We start from the raw sequence: 19304 nt of genomic DNA on the forward strand, positions 1-19304 counted from the left end.
TCTTGACATACGGAAATTCGCTATCCAGTGCTCATCGGTAAAACTGGGAACAACCTTTTTCCACCAGTCATCAACTTTACTCCGGACCCAGACGAATGGTGAGTACTGTTTTGCAATGAGTGACAGTAACGTCTGAAATGCAAACAGAACACGAGTTAGAATAGGCCTACAATATTATTGTAATCTACTCAACGCAAATAGTAGAATAACGTCTGAAATGTTTACTCATACGACACGGACACAACCGGTGCATGTTTAATAAGTTAAACTTACACGTCATCTCCTTTGTCTGCGGCGCTCTGCTCTCCTTCTTTCCTTCATGAAACGAAGAAGTATTGCCTGCTGCTCGATTCTACGTCTCCTGACTCTCGCTGTGTGCTCTTCCAGCCTCCATCTTAGACACCTGATGTGATCGTCCATGATTAATACTGCCGTCATGCAGACCATGAACACGGTGGCCTCCTCGCTCTCCATGTTAGCTTCTTGAGTGTGGCGCTACAGTAACACATCACTGTCGCAGATGGTTGCGTCACATCAGTCCCGATCAAGGTCCCCGACTTATGTGCGAATGCAAAATGAAACAGTTCCCCTGGGGAAGGGCAGTTCTTATAACTAAATTTGAGGTGGACAGTTCTTAGAACTGCGTTCTTAGACTTATCTGTCCAAATGCGCCTATTGTGTTAGTAGAATTTCCTATTATTAGGGGCGTAACAGCGAAGCTACAAAGGCACCTATTAATTTATTAGTTTTTCTTATTGGGGGCCTAGCAGCTAAGCTGTGAAGGCACCCATTGTGTTAGTAGCTTTTCCTATTATTGGAGGCCTAACGGCAAAGCACCCATTGTGTTAATAGCTTTTGTTATTGGGGGCCTAGCAGCTTTCGTTTGCTTGTAGCAGCTAATCAAACTCAGCAATGACGCGCCACACAGGAAGTTAGGCCATATCTCTTTTATGCATTGATGTATCGATGGTGTATGGACTCATACTTTCCTGAGCAGCCATAGGCTTGCCTGTTATGCTGCTAGCCCTCCACCATTGCTGCTTGCAGCTACACTGCCTAGCCAAAAAAAAAGTCGCCACCTACAAAAAAAAGGTCACACACTAATATTTCATTGGACTGCCTTTAGCTTTGATTACAGCACTCATTTGGTGTGGCATTGATTCGATAAGCTTCTGCAGTGTCACAAGACTTATTTCCGTACAGTGTTACATGAATTTTTCACCAAGATCTTGTATTGATGATGGGAGAGTCGGACCACTGCGCAAAGCCTTCTCCAGCACATCCCAAAGATTCTCAATGGGGTTAAGGTCTGGACTCTGTGGTGGCCGATCCATGTGTGTGTCTCATGTTCCCTGAACCACTCTTTTACAATATGAGCCAGATGAATCCTGGCATTGTCATCTTAGAATATGACTGTGCCATCAGGGAAGAAAAAATCCATTGATGGAATAATCTGGTCATTCAGTACATTAAGGTAGTCAGCTGACCTCGTTCTTTGAACTCATAACGTTGCTGAAGCTAGACCTGACTAATTGCAGCAACCCCAGATCATAGCACTGCCCCCACAGGCTTGTACAGTAGGCACTAGGTATGTTGGGTGCAGCAGATGGGTACCTCTCTTCTTACCCTGATGCTCCCATCACTCTGGAACAGAGTAAATATGGACTCATCAGACCACATCGGACTCATCAGACCACATCTTCTTCCATTGTTCCAGAGTCCTAACTGTATGCTCCTTAGCAAATTAAAGCCTTTTTTTCCGACTAGCCTCACTGATAAGTGGTTTTCTTAGGGCTACACAAATGTTCAGTCCCAATCCCTTGAGTTCCTTTCGCATTGTGTGTGTAGAAATGCTCTTACTTTCACTATTTAACATAGCCCTGAGTTCTACTGTTGTTTTTCTGCGATTTGATTTCACCAAACTTTAAAGTGATCGCCGATCACGATCAGTTAGAATTTTTTTCTGACCACATTTCTCACTCGAAGATGATGGTTCCCCACTATCTTTCCAGTTCTTAATAATGCGTTGGACAGTTCTTATACCAATTTTAGTAGTTTTTGCAATCTTCTTAGATGCTTCTTAGATGTTTTCTCTGCTTGATGCATGCCAATGATTTGACCCTTCTCAAACAGACATCTTTTCCACGACCACGGGATGTGTCTTTCGAAATGGTTGTTTAATTAGCATCTTAGTGTTGGAGTTCTCCCCAGTGAGTGAGAGGATCACCTCGGCTTTGCCAGTCGCAGAGGGGAAGGCTATGACTTTAGTTGACCAAGGAATTTGTACTATTCTCTTTTGGGATTTCATTGCCTACACTGTAAAAAAAACTTGACTTTTTTTTACTGCACAATTAAATCTAAATTATAAAATACATGTTCATTCTGGTAAACTTCCCAGATGTTACTGAAAAAATCAATGTTTTGTAGCATTCATTTTTAACGGTTAAATGAAATAAAGCAGAACTGTGGAGCTAGATCAGTCATAATGAAAAAAATATTTGAAACTGAAGAAATAAAAAAAACTGACCTTCAGTTTCAAATATTTTTTTCATTATGACTGATCTAGCTCCACAGTTCTGCTTTATTTCATTTAACCGTTAAAAATGAATGCTACAAAACATTGATTTTTTCAGTAACATCTGGGAAGTTTACCATTTATGGGAAGTTTATTTATACATTTTATGACCCTCCATACAGAACTTTCCTGTAAATATTATGGTGAAACATTTTCTATTGGTAACAGTTAAATGGTGTTAGTACTGATAATTCTTACAGTTAAAAGTTGTTATATATACTTTACTGTTTTTTCACTGTTTACAGAAACACTGTTTTATCTCATAATCTATTATATCAAATCAACATGAAAAAAATGTTTTACACTATGAAATATGATGGCCTTTTACTGTGTAATTTACGGTATGAATTATTGACTACAACTTAGTTCCATTCTTGCAAATATTTTTTAAATACACGTGTTTTTAGTCATTCATTCAATTCTTCAATTTTAACACACAAAACATGAATTGAAATGTTCAAATACCCAAATGTACCACAAAAATATCCACCTTAGATTTTCAAATTTAGAAAGTTTTTTTATTTAACATCTGTGAGGTTGTACACAGCAATTGTTTGAATTTTTACTAAATATATCACAAATAATTACCTTAATGAGAAAGGTTCTCTTCAAACTTGCACAAACCCAGTGCAGTAAGTACCAGACAATTTGCCAAAGTCACTTTACAATCACTTAGAGAACTTTAAGTGTATTTTTGGTACAATTCCAGAAACAATATGAAAAGGACTGTTCCTTTAACTTGCTCTCTGTCAAGCTCTGAGTACAACGGCCAGCCATCTTTTATTTGCAAGGCTGGCAGACTCACTGACCCAACCGAAAGGAAGGCCTGAAACGTCTGACGTTTCAACTGTCTCAAGAGTCAAACACAGATTTTTTAAATCTTGTGCTTCTTTTTACCAGAACCAAGTGGGATCACTATTACAATGGCATACTGGTATAGAACCAGCTTGACACAACTTAGATTTTCCCGAAAAAATGTGTTTGACAAAAACACCTTACCATCACAACAGTCACTAAGAACATCTGATTTGGAAATATGGTTAGGATTTACTGACATGAGACCTTTCCATAAACCAGATTCCTAAGTATGTTGTACAGGAACATAATAGGCACATTTTTTGACTCAACATATTCACACATCTTCAAAGCACTGGGTTCTTGAGTAAGCAGTTCTCATTGGCCCCGTGTGACAAGCTGAGAACAAGTCAGATTGTTTTACTGTGTCACAGATTTTTACAATGTCTTCATCTGAAACGGACATATCTTTTAAAGGTGAGCTTGGTCTATTTAAAGTATATGACTGTCCCAATTCATGTATATTCTGTATTTCTTCAACAATGGTTTGAATGGTAGATGCTGGAAGGTGATGCTTGTAGTCCTTGTAGTTCAATGGAAAACATACATACATTTCTGAGATACAGGTCATTTAAATTAGGCCCATCCACAGCAGAGTGTCCAGTATCTCAGACACTGGCAGCCACCTGTATGATGGCACTTTATTCACAAATCATATTTTCCAAACAATGTCTGTGTTATCTAGACATATGGGAGGTAATTAAGATTTTACAGAGGGCACACTTTTGCATCCTCTCACTGGGCAAGTCAAATGTCATTCCTCTTCTATGTGTTCCATTAAGTGAGCAACCAAAGCTTTAGTTCCCTCACACTGGCATTCACAAAGTGAAATGGTACATTTTAATACCTTAAAGGTCAGAGAAAACAGTTGAGGTACCACTGTGGCTGTGATAGAAGTGATACTTTAAAACTGGATATCCAGAAAAAAAACTGCTTACAACTTGTACATTACTTGTACACATTTAAAAATACACCAGGTTCATGCAGTTTGCAATGCAAAGCATATGTTTACACAGACTGAACGGATAATCCACATATTACAAAAATACATCTTCAGTATTTAAACACACCAATGTTATGTCCACTTTCTTACCACGGTAACTGAAAACGGGCTGTGATTGAGGCAAAATCCCCAAAATTCACAACGTTGATGAAGCCACTCCTTGAAATCGAAAAACAAGCAGCACGCACACAATTCAGTGTATAAATCAGTGCATTGCATTGAATTCAGGCGCCTTGCTGTCAAACAATGCAATGATCCAGATTTAATTTAATTTTCAGGCCTGAAACAATGTAATCAATTACAGCAGAGCTGCTGTAACTCAGTCTGTCTCTTTAGCTTCAACAGCATGTTTATTGCACACATACAGACTGATATCACCAGAGCTCGACTCAGATACAACCGGGATTCATCATATCCATGGCGGGAGAAAGAAATGAACCAAGAGCGAGGAAGACGTCACTTCCTATTTCTACCATAATTCTTATAAATAAAAATATGGTTAAACATATTAACATAATACAGGGAGTAAGGGCGTCATCAAATTATAACACTTAACAGTTGGCAATTAGATGTTGGATGTTGTCATAATTTTCAGCACAAATTAATCAGCATTAATTAATGGAACAAAGATGGCGCCGTTGTTTGTGGCTGGCCGTCTACCTCTGCCACCTTTTCTGTGTATTGACCTGTTTTTATTGCTTTTATCTCGTGGAGTGGCATCTTTACTGGTGTATGATCGCCTGAGGCTCTCGGGGATCTGTGATTTTGGGGACAATTTGCCAATCCAGGATTTTGGCGATCAGGCAAGACCACCGCCTCCTGTCATGGCGTCTGTACCCTCTCACCTCTGGCGTCTACCTTGTTGGTTACCACGCAACAGCCGTGGCAGAAGATGAGGAAAGAGAGGTGGAGTAATATGCCGGCTGAAAGCTCAATTGGCTTTGTACTCCACGTACAACGCTCGCCAAATGCTGTTTGGTCTCTCCAGTGATTACGCCGGATACAACATCCGAGGCTGCATGGATTACTCCTACCGATGGTTGCTGCTGGCCGTACCAGACACCGGGTACCCACGTCCCTGTCGCCGGCCTGTGAGGATCCGCAGATGGAAAATCTCCGTCCAGTTAACCGGGCCTACCAACAGACGGATAGGCGTTTGGTTCGCATGGCTCTCATCAACACCAGATCCGTTGCAAATAAGACATTTATCCTGAATGACTTTTTTACTTCGTATTCCTTGAATTTCCTCCTGTTGACTGAAACCTGGCTTAAACCAGGTGATAACAGTGCGTTCTCTGAGCTCCTTCCATCCAGTTGTTCTTTCTTCAGCTCCCCGAGAGTGTCGGGGCGAGGAGGGGGACTTGCTCTGTTCAATGCCAATTTTAAATGTTGGCTTCTTCCCATACTCCTCGTTTGAACTGCAATTGTTTGCGGCAGAGTTCACAAGTCCTGTGTTGTGTGCAGTTGTCTATTGCTCTCTGAAATATAATAAGGGCTTTATTCATGAGTTCTCTGAGTTTCTGGCTGACATTCTCCCAAAATATGACAAGATCCTGATCTGTGGGGACTTCAATGTTCACGTTTGTTGCCCATCTGACCAATTCGCCACTGACTTCAAAAGCCTGTTGGCAACTTTTAATTTGATTCAATCCGTGGATAAACCAACACACAATCTGGGGCACACATTGGACCTTGTTATTTCTTCTGGGATTTCAGTTTCCCTTAAAGAGATTTCTGAAACTGCAATCTCAGATCATCTCCCAATTGTTTTTGAATGGATAGCCACCCAACCAGTGAACAAACCTCTTGCTCCATCCCATCAGCAGCGTATCATCATTCCCTCCACAGCCAATGAATTTACTGCTGCTTTCAATGACTCACAGTTTTTTCCCTTGAATGGGTTGGCTTCCCTTAACTGTCCTGATCACTTTCTCTCCTCCTTCCACTCCACTTGTACTGCGATTCTGGACTCTATTGCCCCTTTTCGGCAAAAATCTATCAAGCCAAGAAGAGACCCTTGGTTGAACGACACCACCCGCAAAATCAGGCAACATTGCAGGCAGGCGAAACGCAGATTGATGAAGGACAAACTGCAGGTGTCTCTGGAAATGTTAAGGGACTGTCTCACTGATTATCAGAGAGCTGTACGTGAAGCAAAATCTCAGTACCTCTTATTTCTAGCAGCAGTCATTGTCCTAAGGTGTTATTCGATACAATTAACGCCCTTGTTAACCCATGTACTTATGTTGTGACTGATGTATCGATAGCCACTTGTGAGAATTTTCTTCTTTATTTTGTTGACAAAGTTGATTCTGTCAGAACAGACACTAATATTATTTTGAGTACAAATAAGGATCTACCTGTTGTCCCAACTCATTCTGCTGTGTTTGATCAGTTTGAGCTGGTTTCCCTCAATTGTCTCTGTGATGTAGTGACATCTCTGAAACCTACAAATTGCCTATTGGAGATTGTCCCTGCCAAAGTGTTGAAAATGTTTTTTAATACTGTGGGGCCCAGTCTCCTGGTTTTCAATAACTCCTGCCTTAGATTAGGAACTGTCCCAGCTTTAAACATGCTGTGATCAGGAACCTTCTTAAAACGCTTAATCTTGACTCTCAGTGTTATCAAATTTTAGACCTGTTTCCAATCTGCCCTTTCTTTCTAAGGTTTTAGAAAAAGTTGTTTTTATACAAATACAGTCCTTTCTTGAGGATAACTCTGTTCTTGAGAAGTTCCAATCTGGATTTAGATCTTGTCACAGAGTCTGCACTGTTAAAGGTGCACAATGATCTTGCTCTGTCTGTGGATGCCAAGTGCCCTGTTGCCTTAGTGCTGCTTTATCTCACAGCAACCTTCGGCACAGAGGACCATGCAGTCCTCCTATTACGTCTAAGTAATTATGTTGGCATCCACGGCACTGCATTGAAGTGGTTTACATCTTACTTATCCGGTAGAACTTTCTCCATTATGGTTGGTGACTTGTCCTCTTCCATTGCTCCTCTCCCCTGTGGAGTCCCACAAAAATCTATTCTTGGCCCTATCCTCTTTTCATTATACATGTTACCACTTGAGTCAATTATAGCCAGGCACAATCTTTCTTTTCACTGTTATGCAGACGATTTACAAATCTATCTGCAAGTGAAGACCAATGGTAACATTGCACAATGTTCTTTGTTTGATTGTATTGATGACATTAAGCAGTGGTTGGCACAACATTTTCTACATTTAAATGATGATTAAACTGAATGTATTGTGTTTGGGGATACTGTGACGGCTGACTTTAGCACCTTGTCTTCAAAGCTCAGTTCAACCGTCAGAAATCTGGGAGTGACCTTTGACAGTCATCTGAGTTTGACAAACGAATTAATAATGTTGTCGGGACTATTTTTTTCCAGTTGCGTCTCTTGGCCAAAGTTAAAATGTTTTTAAGCCATCACGACCTTGAGAAAGCCATCTATGCCCTAATAAGTTCAAAGTTAGACTACTGCAATGCACTTTATGTCAGCGTCTCCCAGACTTCTCTCAGTTGCCTTCAACTTGTGCAAAATGCTCCTGCCCGTCTTTTAACCAACACTAACAGACATATGCATATAACTCCTGTTCTTAACTACTTTCAATGGCTTCCGGTCTTTTATAACATTGATTTTAAACTTTTAATGTTTGTTTTTAAAGCTCTTAATGGCCTCGCCCCATAGTATTTATCTGAGCTTTTAACTGTTCGTAATCCTGGTAGAGCTTTGAGGTCAACAAATCAACTTTTGCTGGAAGTGCCCAGGTCAAAATATAAGCACTGGGGTGACCGAGCCTTTTCCATTGCTGCCCCCAGGCTCTGGAATATGCTCTCCCCTGAGATGCGAGATAAGATAAAAAGCTAACGCTGCCAACATCTTTTTGACATTCACTTTGCTACTTTTTTTTTTTTCAGTTATAGGGCTACTTTGTGACGGTGTATTGTTTGACTCACCAAGGGTTTTTGATTTAAAACAGCAGGGTTGTGTCCGAAATCACTCACTTATTCCCTACTCCCTACATAGGGAAATAAATGTAAGGCAAGGCAAGGCAAGTTTATTTGTATAGTACAATTCAACGACAAGGTGATTCAAAGTGCTTTACAGAGACATTAAAACAGAAGAAATAAAAAGCATGATTTAAAATTTAAACAAAAGAAAGAAATAAGAACAATAGATAAAATGAGAAAAAATTATATATATGAAAGATAAAATCCATCCATCCATTTTCTATACCGACAGTCCGTTAATCGGGTAGCGGGTGGGCTGGAGCCTATCCCAGCAGTCATCGGGCGAAAGGCGGGGTACACCTAGGGCCACATAGAGACAAACGAGACAAACAACCATGCACGCTCACACTCACACCTACAGACAATTTGGAGTCACCAATTAACCTGACATGCATGTTTTTGGATGGTGGGAGGAAGCCGGAGTACCCGGAGAGAACCCACGCATACACGGGGAGAACATGCAAACTCCACACAGAAAGGCCCCAGCTGGGAATCGAACTTGGAACCCTCTTGCTGTGAGGTGACGGTGCTAACGGAAGATAAAATCAATCGTTAAAATATGATTCCTTTTTGAAAATCAAGCTTATTCAAATGCAGCTGAAAATAGATGTTTCTTCGACCTGGACTTAAATACATTGAGTGTTTCAGCTGATCTGAGGCTTTCTGGGAGTTTGTTCCAGACATGTGGAGCATAGAAGCTGAATGCAGCTTCTCCAGGTCTGGTTCTGACTCTGGGAACTGATAAAAAAAATGGATCCAGATGACCTGAGGGGTCTGGAAGGTTCATAGTGGGTCAGGAGGTCACTGATGTATTTTGGTCCTTGACCATTCAGAGCTTTATAGACCAGCATCAGAACTTTAAAGTCTATCCTCTGATGGACAGGCAGCTGCAGTTGTCTAACTGACTTTTTAGGTAGACCTGTAAAGATGCTGTTACAATAATCAAGCCTACTAAAGAGGAATGCATGGACTAGTTTTTCCAGGTCCAGCTGAGACATCAGATCTTTTAGCCTTGATATATTCTTAAGGTGATAGTAGGCTGACTTTGTTATTGCCTTAATGTGTTTGTCCAAATTTAGGTCTGAGTCCATCACTACACCCAGATTTCTGGCCTGGTTGGTAGTTTTTAGGTGTATAGATTGAAGCTCTGTGGTGACTTTCAATCGTTTATCTTTGGCTCCAAAGACAATTACCTCAGTTTTGTTTTTGTTTAGCTGGAGGAAGTTGTGGCACATCCAGTCATTAACCTACTGGGGTCTGAGCCCATTTTGGTCGTTTTTGAATACTTTTGCTTTTGCCTTTATATACCGCAAAAAAATGTTTGGCATACCCATGCTTGAATTTTTTTTTCAACACAACTTTATCTATATGATCTAATAGTTATTTTTTCACTTTAACTTACTTTATTAACACATTGAGCCCAAAAATACACAGAAATGATCAAATCCGAATTTAAAAAACATACTATTTATTACAATAAAAACACAAACATGCTCAATGAACTGTTTTGGAACTTGAAAAGGGTAACATAGGTTGCACATATGAACAAATAAATGTAAAATTTAAATAAAGTAATACATTATACAAATATTTATCATAAAAAGCATGTATAATTCCAGGCGTTTTTTACCTTATCACCTTCAAAACAAAGTAAGTGCAAAGTAACACAGAGAGCTACACCAGTGCCAGAGTCTCAAATAGCTACTCCCAGAGTTCCAAATAGTGAAAATGTAATATTAGAGGTAAAATTGAGATGTAATCAAACTATATACAAATATTTCAAACAATTTACAATGGGACAAAGTTTTTTTTTTTTTTTTATATTGTGCCACTCTGCAAAGCAGTTTCTGTCCACAACAAGACACAGCGCCACATCACAAGACTGGCACTTCCAGGGAGTGAGATTTCTTTTTTTGTCGACCTGGTGGCAATGTAGGCAACTCCTGCGGCCTTGTGTGGCTTTCAGGCTGGCATCTGTTCCCATGGAATGTGTACAATGCCACAATCTGTTACCACCATGCAAATGTGGGCACTAACATTGTGATTCTCTGGCTCCTTACAACAATGTGAATACTCAGTTTACAAAAAAAAAACTTATATAAATATAAATAAATAAATACATACAACTAGAAATACACATAGATAACATTAAATATAACTCAAAATACACACTAGTAAAATCAGAATATTCATCTCCTTGAGATAAGTATGAAAATTCAGGTAAAGAGGACAACAAAATGCCGAACATTTACCCAGCTCTGTATTTATCATTTCAGCCCTGCTCTTCTGTACACATAAACCTACATAAATATATAACGTTATCAGACAGTTTTATAACGTTTACAATACAGGAGTAAACAAAACAAAAGCTACAAATATTCATTAGTGTGACTTATCGCTCCGACGACGTCGCTGTTGACAAAAGACGGGTCTGTCAACTCATCATCCTCATCGCCGCTCTCCTACTCCTCGGACGATGAAAAGGAAATTACATCACCTTTGTTGTTGTCCTCGGCATACAACAGCCTGAGGGCCTGATTGACATCCAATGACAGCTTCATTTCTCTCTAAAAAACTCAGTTATCCCTTTCTTCTGTCTTCTTTCTTCTTCCAAAAACATGCGTCTTCTCCTCAAAAACGTCCGCCGCTAACTCCCGCGGTTGGCTGCCGGTTCAGCGATTTTTGGAGCTCCCCGCATCCCGTGATCGATGTAAGATGTCTCTGGTACATTGGTTACGTAGAGTAGTATTAACAGATTCGACCACTTTTTCCCGTTTTCTAAAATCACAAAAAATTACGAAGATATGGAAAGAAATGCAACCCTGGCCCGCCCATCCCGCCCTTTTTTAACGATCGGATAAATATTTTTTACGACCAAATTGAAACTATCATATCTCCGGTTTTACGTGGTGTATCAAAGTCAAATAAAAACTAGGAGATAGTTTCAAATATGCACTTTTGAGTAAAGTTGATGACAGTGCTCCAGGTGACCTAGTTTGTTTTCTATGACGCCACAATGACGTCATGCAATCTGATCACGCCAGCGTGAGCATAGACCTCAGAGGGTTAATCTCCTCAATGCATTTACCAAGGGCCTGTACAGGCCCTCGGTCTCCTGGTGACATTGCAATATATATCTGTGTGTCATCTGCATAGCTATGGTAGTTTATTTGGTTGTTTTTTATCATCTGTGCCAGTGGGAGCATGTAGATGTTAAACAGAAGTTGTCCCAGGATGGAACCTTGGGGAACTCCACATGTGATTCTTGTCTGCTCAGATGTAAAGTTACCTATTGACACAAATTACTTCCTGTTCTCTAAGTATGTTTTAAACCAGTTTAGTACAGTTCCGGAAAGACCAGCCCAGTTCTCCAGTCGTTTGAGTAATATATTGTGGTCAACTGTATCAAAAGCAGCACTGAGATCTAGTAAAACTAAGACTGACATTTTTCCACCGTCTGTATTCATACATATGCCATTAAACACTTTGGTCAGAGCAGTCTCAGTGCTGTGGTGCTGTCTAAAGCCTGACTGGAAGGTATCATAGCAGTTATTTTGTGTTAAAAAGTAATTAAGCTGTTGAAAAACCGCTTTTTCAATGATCTTACTTAAAAATGGGAGATTTGAGATGGGCCTGTAGTTGTTCATTTGCGTCTTGTCAAGATTGTCCTTTTTCAGCAGAGGTTTAATTACAGCTGTTTTAGTGGCTCTGGAAACACACCTGACGTGAAGGACAAGTTCACAATTAGTAACAGGTCTGACTCCAAAGTCTTTGAGACCCCTTTGAAAAAACCTGTTGGCAGGATGTCTAAACAGCAAGAGGAGGAGTTCAGGTGACTTAAGATGTCCTCCAGGTCTTTACTGTTAATGGGTTGAAACAGTGCGATGGTGTTTAAACCAGTTTTCGGTGGACATGGTACATATGCTGAACCTGCTGCTGATGTACCAGCTGCTTGTCTAATATTTTGGACTTTGTCTATGAAGAATTTGGCAAAGTCATTGCAGGCCATGGTGGAATGGAGTTCAGTTGCCACTGACACAAGAGGGTTTGTTAGCCTGTTAACTGTAGCAAATAAGGCCCGAGCATTATGACTGTTTTTGGTGATGGTGTCAGAGAAGTAGGATTTCCTTGCATTCCTCAGTTGTAAATTATAAGAGTGAAGTTTCTCTTTATAGATGTCCTAATGAACCTGGAGATTTGTTTTTCTCCATCTATGCTCAGCTTTCCGACACTCTCTTTTCCCAGTTTTCACCAGTGTGGAATTTCGCGATGGAGACTTCTTCCTTCCAGAGATAACCTTCACCTTAATGGGAGCAATAGTATACATAACATTTAACATTTTAGTATTGAAGCTACTGACGAGCTCACTGACTGAACCCCCGGACAGGGCAGGTGTTAAAGAGAAGACCTGGTTAAAGGTCTCACTACTGTTTTCAATTATACACTGTTTTGAGATCACTGCTGTTGAGACATTTGTGTGCACTGAAATCGTACTCTCAAAGAAAACACAGGAATGGTCAGACAGGCCCACATCAGACACAGTAATCTTTGAAATGCTCAGACCCTTAGAGATCAATAAGTCTAGAGTGTGTCCCCTATTGTGCGTGGGCTCTGTTACATGCTGAGTCAGCCCAAAGTTGTCCAGAGTGTTACTCAGGTCTTTAGTCCCTCTGTCCTGAGGGTTGTCCATATGGATGTTAAAATCACCAACAATAATTACACAGTCAAAATCAACACAGATCATAGACAGCAGTTTACTGAGGTCATCAGAAAAATCTGCACAGCGTTTGGGGGGCCTGTAAACATTCAGAAACAGGACTCTGGGTGAGGCCTTCAGCTGTATAGCCATATATTCAAAGGACTGAAAACTTCCAGGAGATAACTGCTTACATTTAAATTGAAATGATTCATTGAATAAGACTGCGACCCCCCCTCCTCTCCTGCTCACTCTGGCCTCGCTGATAAAACTGTAACCAGGAGGGGTCGACTCAATGAGAACAGCAGCACTGTTATTTTGGTCTAACCAAGTTTCAGTTAAAAACATAAAATCCAGGGTGTGCTCAGTGATAAAATCATTAATTAAGAATGTTTTCCCAGCTAAAGACCTAACATTTAATAAAGCCAACTTAAGTGTTTTAGAGGTATTATTTTCCCCCTCATGTTTGGGAGCAGTCTGTGGCACACAAGGTATGTTTACTTTATTTAAAGATCTTTTTGAGTGCAACTCAGTGTTTTGACTGGGCCACATTTCTCCTTCTGTCACCTAAAAGTACAGAAATTTGAAAATCTTCTAATAAACAGGGTCCCAGCTTGTCCTGGGAAAAGTCACGACTGTCAGAATCCTCGCAGCCTGGACCCTCCACACATCACACATCCGACTGCGGAGACAGAACATGGTAGCAGCGTGAAGGGACAGAAGGGGGTGGGGCTGGGCTCCGTCGCTTCAGCTGCTCTAGTAGGGGCGGGGCTCAACGGGGAACCTTTGGCCGCTCTGGTGGGGGGGTTTATGGGGGACAATGGGCTGGGGGGTAGATCTAAGCCCAGCATTGACCCGCTCCATCATCTCCTCAGTGAATTTCAGGTGAGGGGAGGAGGAGGGAGAAAGGGAGGGTGAGGAGCAGGAGAAGGTCCTGGTCCTGGTCATTAGTGCTGTTGAGAGGGTCGGGGGCAAATAAAGACCCCTCTTCTTGCCTCTGATGTCTCTCCTTTCCAAAGTTCCTCTCGGGTGGGGGCAGATGGAGTTCCTCCTCAAGGTTTCTGCTGGGATTTGTTTGTTCCTCTCTATGAGATAACTCCACGTTTATCTCAGCCTTGGTACCGAGCACAGATGGATGACGTAGGAAATAAAATATGTTGGAGGTGAACAGTTTCACCGCTGACTTGTTAAAATTAAATCCATTTGCCTTAAAAAGATGCCTGCGTTCCCAAAAATTGTTAAAATTATTAATAAAATGCACTGAGTGGTCAGCACATGCCAATAAAAGCCATTTATTCAGTGCCAGCAACCTGCTGAATCTTTCCTCTCCTCCTCGGACTGGTGGTAGAGGTCCACTGATGAATACAACTGCAGTCAGCGAGCTCATTGTGTTTAATAATCCAATTAAGTCCCGTTTCAGAACCTCAGATTGTTGCTTGGACACATCATTTGACCCCATATGCAGAACAATGTTTGTCACAGTTGGATATTCATCTGCAATTCCAAGAATTCTCTCCTTCAGATCGTTAACCATATCCCGAGGAAAGCAGAGGACTTTGGTGTTCCTACTGCACATCCTTTGAACATCATTTACGGCAGAGTCACCACAATCAGAGTTTGAGGCCCAGCCTTTAGCTTTCCCTGTGGCCTTTTACTTTTTAACAGGTTTTCCGTCCTTGCCTTGCTGCTTTGGGATGGATGGTCATCCAATAGAGATCCAGAGTCCTTCGATAGTGGAGCAAATCTGTTCTGCAGTTTCACACTCGGTTGTTTTGGAGGTTTGTTGTTAACCTTCCCATTCACGGATGTCCAGTCCTGTTTCCTCCCATGTACAGGGGTAGAAGAGCTCCTCTGCCTTGTAGGGAGTGAAGACCAGTCGGTTTCTCGTCCTCCCACTTTCAGGAGACATGATTTACTCTTTGGTTTTGCACCGAGACAGTTACAGGGCGGATTATTATTCGCTGATTTATTATAATGCACAGAGTCTACTTTCTTGGTTGTGTTATCTGTGCTCCTTAGCTGTGTGTTAGCTTGCTCATCTCCGCTGTTTTGAATCAATGGCAAGGTTGTTTAATTTCCACATAGTCCATTTACCTCCACATTTACTTCTAAGCGATGAATTTTCGTCTCCAGTACTGCAATCTTCTGCAGGAGGCTGTAATAGTCATCTGTGGAGAAGGGAGGCATCTTGTTGCTAGTTAGCCTAACGGTTAGCACCTTTCCAGGCTATTTAGCTTTAGCTGAGAGCTAGGTGCCCGCACACTGTAAATCAGGCTTCAGCTGTGTGTATGCCACGCACATGGAGTTGCTGGCTCGTCAGATAAGTTGTAAAAAGAATAAAAAATTATTTAAAAAGTCTTGGTTCACTTAAAAGAAAACGAAAATAATTATATCCAAGACTTGTGGAAAGAAATAGAATGATTTAAAAGCAAATTAAGCAGTAAGCAGCAGGAGGAAGCAGAGACGCGTCTGCACTCTTCAGAAGCAGGAAGTTTTTTTGTAGTGGACTATATAGTGAGCTCAACAGAAAAATCTTTCGGACACTTTTGGAAACTACTCTTGGCACTGGTAATTACGCCATCGCACAATTAAAACGCACCACATTAATGTCGTCTCACACTATCTTGTCCGTTTTCTACTGCAGAGAGGCTTTTACTACTGTCCTGTTTTTATTTTGTATTTTGTTTACTATTTAAGCATATTTTCATATTTTAATCTCTTTAGTAACAGCAAGTTACAGTGTAACCTATTGGAATGTTTAGCAGTAAATGTGTAACAGTGAATTTAAATTGCCTTGTTTTGAAATGTGAAATAAAATAAACAATGGAATAAACTGGCTTTGTGACTGTTGTACTGCTCCACGACTCATGAATTTGTTTCGCGCCTGTTATCCAACTGCGCCGGTTGGGTGCTCACGACATTTCGACATTGCACTATATAGTGATCACTAAACATTCGGACACCACTACAAAATGGCGTGGTCACTATATAATGTACCATATAATGGTTAGGGAGTGATTTCAGACACAGCTCAGGATTATTACTGTTTCAGGACGGGTTTCTTCTTTTTTATCTCTCTTATTATTTTCTGTTGGTCTGTCTCTGACTTCGTCTGTCGAGGTGTCTCAAGGTGCAGCTCTGAGAGTGAGGGCACCTGTTCTACACAGCCTTTTATATTCGGGGACTGTTGTTATGGTTATACTTTAAAATATATAAATGTATTTATTTCTCAGATAAATTATTATTTATTAATTTAAATAATGTAACCTAAATATAAATCAAGTAATGTAAATAAAATTATTATTTATTTAATATGTCCAGTAAACGGGGGTTACAAGTTGGATACAGGTCGGCAGTTATCAAGGATTGTGTGATTTAAATTGCTCTTCTTCAGAAGGGGCCTCACCACAGCAGTTTTACAGGCAAATGGGAAAACACCCATCTGAAGAGAGCAATTTACAATATTTAAAAGCTCACACTCAAAGAAACCATTAAATGTCTTTAAAAGCGTTGTGGGAATGGGATCTAAAAGGCAGATTGTTGGGTTTAGTTGGGAGAAAACTCGACCAAGCATCTTGGCATCAACCAGGACAAAACTCACCAGTGTTTCCTTGGGTAAAAACAGTGCTTCAGAAATGTAAAAAAAAAAAACACAACAAAATAAAACATTTTGTTGAAATAAAAAGCTGGATCTAATAGCACTGATCTTACTTCTGAAGTGGTCCTCACATGCAGTGTATGATGCTGGCATGGAGGACTTGTTAAAATCTGTGTTTATTAAAAAGATATTTATGATTATTTTTGTTCTGTGTGATAAGATTTTAAAAAATGGAGGGTTCTTACCTGTTTTACTGCATTGCTGTAAATTTTTTGTTGTTCCAGAAAAATCTCTAAGTGAATGGTTAACTTTGTTTTCCTCCATTTTCTTTCTGCTCCCCTGCAATTCTTTTTCATTTATTTTTTTCTCTCATTTCTCCACGGTATTATAGTTTTAACTTTTCCTGATTTAGTTTTAAGTGGAGCTGCAGCATCAATGACTAACTTCAGTTTGCTGTTAAAATAATCAACAATAAAATCACACAATGCAGATGAAAACTGTGCAGGGGTATGATGTAAAATATCAATAAAAACTGCAGCCACCTCAGAAGTAATATACCGCTTTCTCACTGTTCTCACCAGGGCCTCCTGTTGGATAAAACTGGTGATATTAAAAAACACACTGTAGTGGTCTGACACAGCCCAATCAACAACAGAGGACACACCAGGGGACAGGCCATAGGTTATGACCAAATCTAGAGTGTGTCCTCTGTTGTGAGATGTGTGTGACGTGTTGTTTAAAATCCACGCTGTTCAAGAGGTTTAAAAACTAATTTGTATAAAAATCCCAGCTGTTATCAATATGCAATTTAAAATCAGCAGTTATTAAAATTTTGTTGTATTTTGTGTGTAAATGGTAAATACACTTGTACTTGTATAGTGCTTTTCTAGTCTAACTGACCACTCAAAGCGCTTCACTACATGCCGCATTCAACCCACTCACACACATTCATACAGCACGTCTTAAGACACTTGGATAGGCTCCAGTTACCCCCACGACCCAATTGACGGTATAGAAAATGGATGGATGGATTTATTTAAAAGAGATCAAACATTTAAAATAGCCATGTTAAAAGTTAAATATGAGTTCTGTTGTAAGTTCTGTTGTAGGATTGTTTTTCCTCAGAGGTACTTGGTTATGGGGCTAATGTATGGATGTGACTGGAGATGTTTGTAATATCTGCTGGTGATGTGAACTGGGATAAGGTGTACTGTAGATGAGGGTTTGGCTGGAGGAGATTGGAGTTTGACTGAGTTGTAGCTGTTGTACAGTCAATCTGTAAATGGTTTATTGGAGTGAAAGATTAGATCCTGTATGATTTGGATGTAAGCCATCATGTTTGAAAAGGTATGGTCTATTGTAGATTTATCATCAGACACACTGGGCACTTGGGGGCAGAGCTGTCAAGTGATCACCACCTGGTAGTGAGTTGGATCTTTGGCACAGAAGATTGCCAGACAGACCTTGTAAGCTAAAATGGGTAGTGAGGGTGAATTGGGAATGTCTCGCTGAAGCCCCTATCAATGAGATTTTCAACTCACACCTCCAGGAGAGTTTTTCTCACCGACTGGGAGAGGTTGGGGACATGGAATCCAACTGGAACATGTTATGGGCCTCAATTGCGTATACAGTTTCCAGGAAGCTGACAGGTACTGAGTGGCAAAAAGGGCTGCAGCGCTGGTGGTTGCAGAAGCTGAGACTCGGGCGTGAGGAGAATCCGGGGAGGCCATAAAGAAGGACTTTCAGTTGGCCTCAACAATGTTCAGGAGAACAATTTGAAGGTTCAGTAAGGGAAAGGGATTCTCTGGGCATTGCAGTGGGATCGTGGGGTACCAGACAAGCTTTTGCGGGGTATTTGATCCCTGCTCTGTTTTTCCCCCTGTTTAATATCTCAAATGATATTATGTACATGTGACATTATCGTGATTATCAACTTATGTTTCCCTGTTCCAACAGGTATCCTTTGAATGGTGTTATGGTATTATGGTGTCCCCCCCCTCCTCTTTTCCCTCTTTTCTGTCTTCTCAAACCCCAGCTGGTCGAGGCGGATGGCCACTCTTCCTGAGTCTGGTTCTGCCAGAGGTTTCTTCCTGTTAAAAGGGAGTCGTTCCTTTCCACAGTCGCCACAGGCACGCTCAGGACGGGAGATTGGACTGAAGACAAGTTTCGGTGCAATCTGTTGGTTTCCGTAGTTAGGATATTATTTTTGAATTGGCTCTCTATGAATTAATTGGATTATGATTACAATGAATTGAATTCCAATTGGCTTGAATTGGACTATTTTATTTAAATGCCTTGAGATAACAGTTGTTGTAATTTGGCGCTATATAAATAAAGCTGAATTGAATTGTATAACCAAAGTGAGGGCTGTACCTGCATTCTTACCACAAAGTCAAGCTTGTTTTGTGCTGCATGTTGGAATTTTCCAAGGCTGCACCTTGATCACTGATTCTGTTTGTAATTTACATAGACAGGATCTCAAGGTGTAGTCAAGCAGAGGAGGATGTCTGGTTTTGAAACTTAAGGGTTATATCTCTGCTTTTTGCAGGTGATGTAAGA

This window comes from Leuresthes tenuis, unplaced genomic scaffold (assembly GCF_036924035.1).
Source record: "Leuresthes tenuis unplaced genomic scaffold, fLeuTen1.0.hap1 SCAF_17, whole genome shotgun sequence".
Taxonomy (NCBI): domain Eukaryota; kingdom Metazoa; phylum Chordata; class Actinopteri; order Atheriniformes; family Atherinopsidae; genus Leuresthes; species Leuresthes tenuis.